Genomic DNA, 14,140 nt, shown 5'->3' with positions numbered 1-14,140 from the left:
ACTTTACTAAATGTGAGGCAAATACTACCCACAAATAGCACTCCACCCACTCAAATATATTGCAGCATATAAAAGTGTTTGAATTCAGAGTAATATATATATGTATATATATATATATATATTTAAATTTAGCATGTGTTTCTTACAGGGCTTCAGATGTTTGGAAGAATTATGCAGATTTTATAAATGAGTACTAGAGCATTATGCTACTTGATAGTGTCCCATCTGTGCTTCCCCTGTAGTGTTTGACGGGGCATCTGTGTAAATTGCTTTTTTTTTTTTAATTAGTTTATTGCATAAAACGTAACGTACTACCTGATAAAAACTTTTGTTCATTTCTGCACTTTTCTTCTCTAGAACTGATGTTCGTCTTTAGTTCCAGTTAGGCCTAACTCCTTTATTTGCAGATCTCTAGAATAAAATGATAAAATATTGTTTAATTTCTCTCTAACAGGGCAATTTACACTCTGCTTGTGTGACAATAAATATTGAATGCAAATAAAATGCAAGTTGATCATGCTAATATTTCCTGTAGTTCGACATAACTTCTCAATTAAAAAATCTTCTAATATATTTTTAAGATATTTTTAAAGAAATTTTTCTTAGTCATTTAGTCACGAAGAGTGTATCAACCCTTCCTTTCTTTCCATTGAATGCTTGCTTCCATTTAGATTGTGTAAGTAATGTCAATTTAGGACCAAAATAAATCTTGAAGACTTTAAGTAGAGAACATAAATAAAATTATGAAATCGGTTTATTTGCAAATATGTTAAAGAAAATTCATAGAAATCCTAGATGATAAACTAAACTTTTCACTTTGTTTCAATATTCGTGCTTTGGAGAATGAAACAAATTAAAAACTATAGATAGCTAAGACAGAGAGGAAAATCCCTACAGATATTTTATAGGTAATATATATCCTCGTAAAACACATAGCTTCTGAACCCAACATTTATGAGATGTGTAAACTTGGGGAGTTTTATTTTACAACTCTATACCTCAGTTTCCTTATGTTCAAGATCATAATGGTATTTAACCACAGAGATATGTTGTATTAAATAAATTTACACTTGTCAGTGCATAAAATAGTGTCTGGCATGTAGCAATCACTTAAAAAATGTCAGTTATTACCTTATCAATTTTGATGAGAATAGCCATTTTCCTAAAAACATAAGCTGACATTATCTAATGCAATGTATTTGAGGAAAGTTACTTTTCAAACATTAAAATATGTATTTTTTATAAATACTTCATTTCAAACACTTGGAAAATGTGTAAGATACATTTCCTTTTAGAATAACCAAGAGGACAATGGTGTAGTAATAAATTTTATTTTATGTACTATTCAAATTGAAGACTTAGCTTACAATGTGCCAGATTAGAATTTTATAACTTTCATTTAGACATTTTTTTTCTGACATTATGATCATTATATAGGTAAGCACCTTCAGTTTTAAATACAAGCCAAGTAAACATTTTGTGCATTTATGAGCAATATAAATTATTTATCCAATGATGGCAATTACTTATTTAGTGGACACTGATATAATTGATATATAGTATGAGATAGTAATATTTCTATTCCATTGTGCTCTCTTTCAAATAGAATTATTTTTTTAAAAAAGAGAATATAGATTTGAGTTTAAATTTACTTTATCTAAAAATTTGGAAAAACCAGTCAATAAGAGCATTCCTGTTCCTCTCAAAGTAAATGCAAATGAACAACCTAGAAAATGGAATTTGTAATAACATTTCAATAAGTGAAAATCAAAATCAAATGTCAACTGCTCTGGCTTAAAGCAAATTGAATTATGAACTAAACCTTCACGCAATATAAATATATAAGAACTTAGCAAGCACCAAGAGTGTTCTTAGACACACCTACAATATCTATTCTGTGCAATAGCATTAAAAGTTTAGAAGTTACTCTGTAGGATATAAATAACTGTATGCATCTTGCCTCAAGCTTTGAAATATAAAGGGTTCTAACAGTTGTTTAACATCCATGGTGAAAATAGGAAATATCAATTTGATACCAGTCATGAAAACTATTGAAGAAAGAATATTTTACAGTTATAGTTTGCCTTTCCCATGTAGAAGATGATACTTTAAAATATCTTGGTTGAGAGGCAACAATACTTTAGTAGTGATTTTTCATATAAAGTATACCAGTCACTCCAAAATTTGGGCTTTATATTCCCTCTTCTTCGTATGTTCCCTTTGTCAAAAACCAGAAAATGAAAATAGCATACACATACATTTTTTGTGAACAGTCAAAATCAAATAAAATGATCGTAATGTTCTCATGCCTAGTAGGGGAGATTTAAGTCACAAATATTTTATGAAAATAAAATTTATAGGTGAGTATCCAGCTATTGATCTTCTTAATGGTATATGAGAGAGAATTTTTTTTCAGTGTTCCTGTGATATAATAAAAACACATATTAATCACATACCTTTGCTTGGTATACCATGCTGTGCTATAAGAGTTAGCTAAAATATGTATATACCACACTTCTTTACAGTGTATTACAAACAGATATTATTTTGAGTAGCTCGGGCCAGTTTAATTTTTCTATTTTATTCCTTCTACTTGGTAAAACGGTCAAGCTTCTTAGTAAATGTAAAGTTCATATCCTCTTCTCTGAGACAAAATAAGTCACAATAACAGCTATGAGATCATATCCACATACTAGCCAACCTGACTCAGAGCGAATTATACACAAAACCTTCTTGCTATACAAAGACCTTCCTTTTCTTTAATTAAATCTCACCATTATTTAATTTTTAATTTTCTTAACTTTAAGATGATTTACATTTTTTAACATAATATTTCTTGATTTATATTTATGAAAACACAATTCTGTGTCTCTCTCTAGTATTACCATTGACTACTTTCATACAAGAGAAAAACAAAGCTAGTTTTTTCAAAACCAGAAATTCTTATAGAATAATTGGAACTGGTCAAATGAGAGGCGAAATACACACACTGACAGTAGTACTGACAAAGCAAAAAGTATCCAGCCAAACTTAAAGAATTTCCTAAATTTGCTAACCATTATTTTTTAAACCAAGTTTCCACCCATCTACCCCCACCATTATATCAGGTAGAAGAGTCTAAAAGAAGATAGACCCCAAAGAGCAGTTTAAAATGCTTTAATTTTTTAAATGTGATACTGTTCTTTGTAAGGGTTCTTTCATATGTGATCAGTCAGAGATACTGACTTTTGTGAGTTAACACAAAAGTGAAATAGCACTTTTAAGTGCTGTCTCTCTTTGGAGATTTAATGTGCTTTGTAATATCTCTGAGATCAGTCAGGGAGAGACGAGAAAAAAGAAATTTGATTTTGAGTCTGGACCAAAGCTCGGTGACTTGAGAGGCACCTAAACATAATGAAAAGGAAGAAGTTTCAAAGAGAAAGTTGGCAGCGATGACCAGAATCCACAGGGCTAGCAGGACTGACATCAACCAGAGGCAGATTTAGAGGGGTACCCTATGATCTCTCTTGATACCATTGACACTTCAAGACCCAGTTTCATTGGGGAACAGTCCACTAAAAGAACATCTCCAAAGGACACAGCATGGTTGCGGTATTGAGAAAGACATGAAAATGCCAGCACCAAGGGCCTAATGCTGTCCTTTTCTCCTCCAAAGATCACATATATCTAGGGGAAGCAAAAGTCAACATCTGAAACCTGCTTTTTCAAGCTTGACTTGAATGATATAAAGTTGGCCATATAATAGCTAGATGCTTACCTTTCTGACCTAGGTTAAGTCTAATCTAAGAACAAGTTATTAGCTGATTCTTGGTAGTCTTCACTTACCTCCTGGTGAATAAGTTTTTACGCTAGCTCTTTTTAAAATTAAAGTAACTGTCAGCTAAATTTCTGTCAAATACTAAAAATCAGCACAGAATGCTTACATCACTTTGTTGTTGCCAATGTTTTCAATGATATGTGTATTTCAGCCCACAATTCTGACAGTTGAAATTGACGGCCAAATAGGTATGAATGAAATATAAATTCTAAATTTGGTATAAATAGTACAAATAATAATAATAATAAGTAAGTTAAGGAAATGATAGAGCTATTTTAAGCTGGAATGTTTGTATCAACAAAAGGGGTGGGTGCTTGAGTTCCATAGACCAGCCCAGTGTACTTATACATTACCTGAAAAAAAAAATAGAATAATAATATTAATTACACATGGGAGTTAAAAATTATGGATCAAATAGATGCATTGTAATGATATCTATTCTAAATGGCATCTCTTCTCAGTTATGTAGGTTAAATTTCAATTAAATTATGACTACAGAAAGATTTACAAATTTGCTTATATGAGAATTATATTGGAAATAAATTAAAAAATTGAGTTATTTGTCAAAATAACTAAGGTAAAAATATCACTTTTAGTCTAGATGTTCAGACAATTGAAGGAAAGAGCTAGTAATTACCATTTTAAGTTTTCTTATATTTAGCTTCATTATAAAACACAGAATTTTGTGTCTACCTTCAGTATTATTAGCTCCAGGATATAATGTTGAATATATCTTCACAACATTAAAACAGCTGGTTAATTTTCTATAAATAACTAGCTAAATTTAGTGAAAAATGTAATAAAATATCTTCTTTCATAGAACATTATTTATTCCACTATCTTTTAGGAGATTATCTAAAATCAACACCATACTTCTACTATCATTAAGGTATTTATTTTTGTGGAGTCAATTTCAGAGGAATTCTTAAGGAACATATTTTTTTGAGGTGGAAGTTTGTTTTCTTTTACTTCTTGAATAAACTGAGATGTTATATGTGATTTGAGTTCCAGCAACAAGCTGAGTATCTTCTCCTATCATCAAAGTTCGAACAAGATTGTCTGATGGCATTCTAAATACTGGCAAAGAATGCATGATCATTCCAAAAAGTATTAAAAAATATCTTTCTTAAATGTAAACCTTCGCTCAATTTTGAAAAGAAAGTTGTCCTGCTTGTATTTACAAAACTGCCACATTCAGGAGCCACATACCCTAGTTATGAGTATATAATTTTAAGCATGCATTATTATTGGTCAACTAAAATTCCATCAAAAATTAAACACATCCTTGTTATTTTGAAGTATCTTTTATATAATCTATTTTTTAAATAGCTAGTTACAGTTTTAATAATCTATGATTTTCCAATTAATAATATCTGTTTTCTTTCTAAAAAAAAATTAGGAAATCACCCACTCATTCTAATAAATATAAACTAAAAAAAGAAAAACCTGTGGTGAAAATGGGTAGATATGTCATTATCTTTTCTAATTATATGAGTATAGGTATTTTCATATATGCCTCTATATGAATTTTGATGTCAATTATTTTGTTTCACATCTATTCAAATGCAACTACATACCAGATTTCAAAGATACAAAAAATGAAATCCAGAAAACAAATGAAATTCTTATTCTCTAGGAATATACCATCAAGTAAGAGGAGACAGAATGTGTTAAGTAGTAATAAATTATGTGAATAAAATCAAGGCAGAGCACAAAAATAGGACTGGGATGGGTCCATGCTTAATAATTGATATTTCTCCAGTTGGATTTCCTATCATGATGCCCTTCCTGCTCAATACCAGAAAGTTTTATTTTGCCTAAAATACTAAGTGAAAAGATATAACAAGAAAATTTTAGCCATTAAAAACTGATTGGAGTTGAATCAGATATATATCTTAAAAGTCTTAAAAACATTGAAAGTCCCAATTCAACTAATATATAATGGTCAGAATTATGCTAAGTCACTTAATTTACAGATACACACCCCTTTATTTAAGGCTTCTCTAGTCATTTGGCTGCTTATTATTATATCGATAGTTCTAATATCTACAACATGTGAGTCAATAAAATAACATTTTAGCCAAATTTTGTTTAGTTGCTATGTTGTACATCATTATAAGGCAATAGAATTATTAATTAGAATGATATTTATTCATGTCGCCTCTTTAATTTGGTGACTTTAGGGGAAACTATGTCTCTCCTGGCTTTAAAAATGCTCAGTAATTTCTGAATTCTAATTAATTTAATATTGCTAGAATTATCCTATCTTTTTATCTTAAAAATGCTCAATTTCTCCAAATTAAACACAATTCTTAAAATAATATTGCCTTCACTGGTTTAACAAAATAATGATTTTTTTTCTACTAAAATGTAGCAGGTATAGAAAAATTCTGTGAATTTAATGATTGCAAATTGTTTCCAGTAACAGCCAAAATTGTAATAAACAAGACTCCACTATCACCAATTTCTTTTAACTCCATGCTCCTTAAGTAATCTACATTGTCAAATAAAAAGTATGATTTTCATAATTTATGTTTTTAAAATATGTCATTACATTTTCATGAACTATTATTAGTTTCTAACTTAAAGGAACTCTTTAAAACAGCTTGAAGGAAATACTGAGAAGAAACAAAAGTGGCAAGAGCAGCTGTTCCATAAGTAAATACGAAGTCCAGCTTTTCTAGGTAAATATTTAATTAAAATGGAAACATTTCCTGAAGTCCTTATGTTCTACCCGATAACGCTACATCCCTGAACTTCATACCCTACAAGTGATAGTTGCTATGAGACTTGTTTGTAATTTCAGAAATAACTATAATTAGTATAGGATTCCATGAATTCATGGAAAACATTCTACATATAGCATCACATTCATCCTCTGTACAGTCTTTAAAACCAGTTTCAACAGATTCTTTGAAGAAGTTAATTTGATCCTGATACTTCAAATCTTACAGTGGATGGGTGAGAAGATGTAGAAGGAATTTTATTTCACATTTCAACTCTGCAATATCCCTTTTGCACCATAGAGGGAAAAAAACAGATAGGATTTTTCAAATGATAGTTCTAAAAATATGAGCTATTGGCCCAATTTATTTCTAACTCCATTGATAGCTTAAACAGCAGCTTTTATTATGAGAAAACATGTTTATAATTATGTTCCACTTGCTGTCTTTCTGTGTTATTCACTGTCCCTGAAGAGAAAAGGCATATCCCACAACTATATCTAGAGGGAGGACATGAACCAAAGTTCACTTATCAGAAACGATGCATATCTAAACACCTCAACCATGATGAACATAGGAATTTCTCAACTATTTATTTTTATTTTTCTCAAAGCATTTACATTGAATAAAACGAGCCATAGATAGTGACAGATTTTGTGTCACCCTTCAAAGATGTATCATCTACTGCTTGAGGCCAAGAAATGAGTAGTTTCCATAATTAGTAAGGGAAATTGAATAATTGGACTGTGGTTTATGAGAGGGATTTTTCCTCTAAGAAGGAAAACCATGTAATTCTTAAGTTCCAGTCAAGTGGCCTTACTTGATTTATTCTTTATAAGCAAACAATTTTCTCATGCTCATTTAACATAAGCTACAAATAAATATTAAGAATAGAAAGGTTTTTTTTTCTCTGTCACCAGAAAATCCACAGAATAATTTTCTATTCACTTAGATTTTTTTAAATAAAAATATACTGTGTTAATTTTAATGTAAATTTAGAGTAAAATGAAGGAAAATAAATGTACTCTAATAAATGAAACATTCAGGAGTCAATGTATAAATTACAAGACTGTGAAGAGATAAAACTAATTTGATTCATATTTGTGTCTGAGACAAAGATTTTATTTTGAATGAATACCATTTACAAATATACGTTTAGCCATTTTATTCCCAAATTGTATTATATAGTAGAATGCATTTTGCCTACAGAAAACTGTAAATTATTTATAACTGATGATGAACTAAAAAAGTATTTTTTAAAAGATTTACCTCGTTTATTTATGCATACAAAAGCTGGGGTGTAGGCCAGAGGTGGGTTGGAGGGGTGAGTGTATTCACCAGAGACAGAGTGGGAGCAGAACAGGCGGATTGACTGTTCTGAGGAGAACAAATTCCTGCTGCAGTGGCTGCTGATAGCTTCATAGTGCCAAGACTTAACCCTTTGCATCACCAGGGAGGCCTTTTATCCATTCATTTGTTAATTCATCAATTCAGCTAATATAAATTGAGTGCCAACTGTGTCCTGAATGCTAGGTATGTATGTGTCAAGATAAAACACTCACTATACAGGTATTTATAGTCTTACTCCATGAAGGAAATAAGCAATTATTATTACCTAATTTAAACCTACAAGATTTGCTCTAATTCAAATTTTCTTTTGAGATTTTGAGAAATTGTGCTTCTTTTATTAATTTAATAAGTTAACATTGGTTTCTTTAAGTAATAAATGATACCCTGAACAAATATCCAATCACCTTTGTGTGTGCTTCTTTGCAACTTTCTGATCTGAATTTGATTATGGAAAATGTTGAATAAACACCAGATACTGTCTAGTTTACTCAACAACTCTTAACATAATATTCAATCATTCTGCCCTCCATGAACTTTAAGAAAGGAGCATTCAAAAGGAGTTTTGGGGCCTTTAGAAATCAAATACTAGAAAAAGAATAAAAGTGGCAGTGTCCTATAACACCAACATTGATGAATTATCATTGGTGTTAATTTATAGAGAACCTTTAGGTTTTTGAGTCCCTTAAGGCCCATATAGCTTTTTACGTAGGAATCAGTCAATGAATTGTCATATACATATGGGAAAAAACAAACATTTGTGAAAATTATATGAGCCTTAAGGCACTCAAAGTGTGTGTGTGTGTGTGTGTATTATAGTACTTGACCTCTGGAAGTTTATTTTCTTGGTGCCACATATGTGACTATATATGTATTATGCTTATTTGTGAGTGTATATACATGTACATAAGGAATATAGGAATTAAACCTCTGGAGCCTCTTAAAACTTAAACTTTTCCTGATAAGTTTATTTAGTCACTACAGTTAAGTCCTAGTCTTTTTTCTGTTCTCTATTACCAATCTGACAACAATAATATGTTCAATAGTATCATGAAGTCATTTCCAGGAATTCCATTTCAAAGAAGCAGTAGCTTTGGGTATACAAGTAAAAGTTGGGGCAGGGCAAAAATTTTTTTTTTTTTTGTGGGACACTCACCGGTTGCGGGGGATTGAACTGGCACTGCAGAGGCTGCAGGCAGCCTCGCAACCCAGCTCTCAACCACTGCGCCACCAGGGGAGGCCCCAGGGCAAAATTTGGTGTAAATCATGATAACTTTTCTAGAAATATTGTAGTGGTTGTATATCACAACTATAAAAATTTAAAAGTTAGGTTAGTTTGGTTTTATTAAGAAGCTTGATTTCCAAAATAATGTATATTTTATTAATTTCTCTAAGAAATTTTTGCTTAGCATTTTCATGAAATATTGTTATTGTAATATATATTATATTATTACTTCCATCATATTAAGAATGTACTAATACGTTGGCAAAAACATCCCTGTGGTTTTCCTTGTATCTGCACTGCTAAATTATTTCTTTTTTTAAATAGCATTTATTTAAAAATTATATAAGAGTGGGGCATTTATCAATCCCTCTATTTTTTCAAGAATTTAATAAATACATCCATAACTATTATTCTGCTTTTTAAGAAACCATTATGTTGATTCATATATGTGTTTTCCTACAACAGCATAGCTAAGATACTTATTTTCATAGAATGATCACTTAAGTTTTAAGTAGTTGATCATAGTCATTGTCTAGTCTCTAAATCTGAACAATAATGCATATCAAACTGAGGAATAAGTAGTTTTCCCTTGAAGCTAACATATGTATACATTTTTTAAAATGTATTTTTCATCTTTGTAATACCTCTTCCATCTCCAGATGCTTAGTAGTTTCATGGTGTCATTAATGATTATGATGATAACAATAATAATAATAACAGTAGTAGTTTCATGGTGTCATTAAAGATTATGATGATAACAATAATAATAATAACACATTTTACTTTTTTGGTTGAGGTGACATTTGGACCCCCACAACCTGGTATCACCACTGTAGGACACTCACCATCATGGTCTTATTATATCACTTCTTATATCTATTCATATTATTTTAAGAATAAACATTTTATATCTGTTAACTGTCTGCCAGGTATTTGCAGATTTTTATTTATTATGTTATTATATTTTTAAGCCAGTAGACTGCTAAAATTGCCATTTTAAGTCAATAGACTGCTTTGCGAAGGATGGTGTGTCCTTAGAGACTAACCTAAAATCCTTCAGGAAGATATAATTTATGGGCAGTTACATTTACGTGAAAAGATGGTTTTCTTTAATGATTTAGCAATCATTTATTTGACATGTACTATATACAAAATACTGAAAGTGGAGGGGTCTGCTACACCATGTGGGTAGCTCCCTACCCTGGGATTGAACTCGTGCTGTAGTGTCTGCACAGCTTCGTAGTGCTGAGACTTGACCTCTTGCACCACTAGGGAGGTCCAGAATGGAGTGATTGAAATGTGAATACAAATTTTAATCATTTTATAATTCTACACCTTAGTATAATTTTGAAAAAGACATTGCAATTGTTCATTCTTTCAGGTGACTGATTTGCATGTTTGAAGAGTAAAGAAGTAAACAAGACACATATTGTTGAATACTATTGCTCAATTTGACTGCATTTTGAAGAATTCTTAAAATACATCATTAAATCTTTTGTTCATGAAAAGTCACCAAAAACAGGCTTGCTTATCAGTTTACTTTCTCTTTTTGCTCTTAATAAACTAACTTTAAAAAGTTGTATTAAAACCGGACACCTAATACCTATATCCATATATTTTGGGTCTGAGCAAGAAAAAATATGAAAATGATTGTTTAGGACATAAGTTCACTACATTCTTTCTTCTGTAGCAAAGTGAGAAAGATTTTATGAGAAAGTAAACATTTATGTTGTACAAGAAGATACCTGACTATTACATCATAGCTTGATTATAATTAAGAATGATCACCCTAAAAAACTAGAAATTAAGAAACTAGTTTCGGGGCCTCCCTGGTGGGACAAGGGGTTAAGATAGAGCATTGTGAAGCTCTCTGCAGCCACTGAAGCATAAGTTTGATCCCCCAGCCAGGGGGTGACCCACATGGCACAACCGACCTCTCCTGACTTGCTCGCTGCTCCCCTCAGCAGTATGTTTCAGTGGATCTGTCTGTTCTGCTCCCCATTCTATCTCTTATGAATACTCTCATCTCCCCACACCTCTGACCTATACCCCGGTTCTTATATGCATAAATAAATCTTTTTGTAATATATTTTATTTTATATAATTCTTACATCATTTTTCATTTTGCACAATCTATGCATTTTCATTTTGGTTATATTCCCTATACAATTCCACCCCCTTTATTTTGACCCTAATCCCTCCTCACCCCCATGTGTGTCTCTGGTTTATAGTTGCTTATTGATTTTTTCTTTATTATAATTAGTCTTTTTCCTGGTCCCTTATTTAGGTTTTCTAAATTCCTGCTATGAGTAAGACCATCTGGTATTTTTCTTTTTCTTTCTGGCTTATTTCGCTGAGCATGATTACTTCCAGCTCCAACCACATTGCTGAAAATTGTATGAGTTTATCTTTTTTGATTGCTGAGTAATATTCCATTGTGTGTGTATATATATGTATATATGTACATATATACATATATATATTTATATACACACACACACACACACACAATGATCCAGTCATCTATTTTTGGGCATTTGGGTTGTTTCCATAACTTAGCTATTGTAAATAGTGCTGCTATAAACATAGGGGTGCATAGGGGTGTTTCTGTGTCCTCTGGATAAAATACCTAGGAGTGGAATTGCTGGATCATATGGAAGCTCTATCTTTAGTAGATTAAGGAATCTCCACACAGCTTTCCATAGTGGTTAGACCAGTTTGCACTCCCACCAACAGTGCAGGAGAGTTCTTTTTTTCTCCACATCCTCACCAACATTTGTTGTTGCTGTTTTTTTTAATATGTGCCGTTCTCACTCATTGCAGTTTTGATTTGCATTTCCCTGATTACAAGTGATGTTGAACATTTTTTCATATGCCTGTTGGCCATTTGCATTTCCTCTTTGGAGAAGTTCCTTTTTAGCTCTTCTGCCCATTTTTTGACTGGATTATTTTCTTTTTTTTTTTTTTTTTTGTTGAGTCTCATCAGTTCTTTGTAGATTTTTGTGATCAGTCCTTTATCATTAGTGTTATGTGCAAAAATTTTCTCCCAGTCGGTGGCATTTCTCTTCGTTTTGGTTACTGTCTCTTTTGCTGTGCAGATAAGAAACTCGTTTCCTCTATACAAAGGAATACCTGCAAAGGAAAACCAAATACAATTGACTTTCCCACTTTCAAAGCATATTCCACAACTCTGTAAACTCTTCAAGGGTGTGCTGAGATAGGTCACAAAGAAAGCTGCTCCCCCCTCCCCCCCCCACCGCCTCCACCTAGTTCTCACTATTTCCTATAAAAAGAGAAGTGCTCTCTTCTCCATGCCAAACTGAAGCCAGTGTCCCACAGGTCATGTATGTCACTGATTATCACAATGATTACTAATAGTTAATAGCTGATTGGATACATAAACATGCACTTTCTATAATAATTTTTCTTAAAAAGTTTGATAGCACGATGAAGAATTATTACAACTATCAGAAGTAACTTTATTCTAAATATCTGTTTTACAGTTAGAGTCCAGTATCCTGTTATTTAAAGGAGTTATAAGAGAAAGGCAGGGAAAGGGCATGTTCAGCTAAGTTTGGAAAAATCAAAGGACAAGGAGGATGGAGTTTCACAGCTCATTTAATATAGTGATCAGGCAAGCTATACCATCCTCCTGTTACCTGCTTACCAAGCATGGATGGTTCAAAAGGAAAGAGTAAATTTTGCTCAGCTGGGTGTCCGGTCATATGATCCTGATATAACCAGTGATCCAGAGTATTAGAGGGACAACTGATATTTTCCTGTAGCCCCAAAGAAAGACAAAAAAAAAAAAATACAATGCCTTGTGCATTAGCAAATTCATTACAGAAAGCAGGAAAGAGAAACTGTATAGTCCAGATGGGAAGAGATACAGAAGGGATGTGCTTGTTCTAAGCCAGACTCTAAGTAAATAGATGTCCCTGCAGATACAGTTTAGGAGATGGCAGTGGTGAGCAGGAAGTACTGCAGAGATAGCACCACAACCATCCAGCAATACCTATTCAAAGCCTGGCTGGCCAGTGTCAGACACCAGATCATACAGTGCTAGAGGCCACAGCACTAGGAGGTGATTGATGCTGGAAATTTAGAAGTGGTAGCCAGTTCTCAGAGGTAGCTGGGCACAGGCAAACCATCCATGGCCACAGGTCAGCAATGCTGATTGTGCCAGACTATAGGTACTAGTGTTACAGCCCCCTGACAGTGAACAGCAGATAGCCCTTTTAGACATACAAGATGCAGGCCAATAAGCATGGCCACTGGTGCCAGTCAGCAGGTGATGAGGGAGGCAGAGCCAGAGGCATCAGCAGTGATTAGGCAGCAGTATGAAACAGAGCTCAGATGTGAAGTTTTCAGAGGTCTACAGGGTTGTATAAAGTTCTCAAAGTTCTTAAAGTTCTTTCCAGGAGGTTCAGAGGAGTCTTCCTCAGAAGTCTGTCTGCAAAGGTCTTTCCAGAAGAAGGCTCAGAGGAGTCTGAATAGCCTAGCCCTCTAGAGCCTCAACTCATATCCCCTGCCTTTCAGGCCCAATTGGTCCATTTACAATCCAGATATATGACTGGTGCCAGTCAAGCTCCATTCAAACTGGTGTATTTTACCATCCTTAATAATCTCAAAGGTGAAATCCAGCCTGCACATCCACACCTGATCTATGCGAGGTTGGGTGGTCTTGGTGGTGGTGGACTCAGGAAAGCTGCAGCCAGAGCTGGCTTAGGTGGGGCTGGATGCTCATCCAGGTACCCTTAACTTGGCTGATGCCACCCAATCTGGCCCAAAGATCTCCCAATCTGGCCCAAAGGCACTCTCTACATACCCTTACCCCATACACACACTGAGATAGCAATGGTCATGGAGCTCTTATTTCTGACTGATGCTAAAACCATTTTGTTGAATTTCACTCCAATTAGCATCTTTATACTATGTATAGTTTAGTTGAATTACGAAATTTATAATTCTTTTCACACAAATTCATTTGTGTGTGTGTGTGTGTATATATATTATGTAGGAAAGAGA

The sequence above is a fragment of the Talpa europaea genome, assembly GCF_964194135.1.
Source record: "Talpa europaea genome assembly, chromosome: 5".
NCBI classification, from domain to species: Eukaryota; Metazoa; Chordata; class Mammalia; order Eulipotyphla; family Talpidae; genus Talpa; species Talpa europaea.
Note: the sequence above shows the minus strand (reverse complement) of the source record.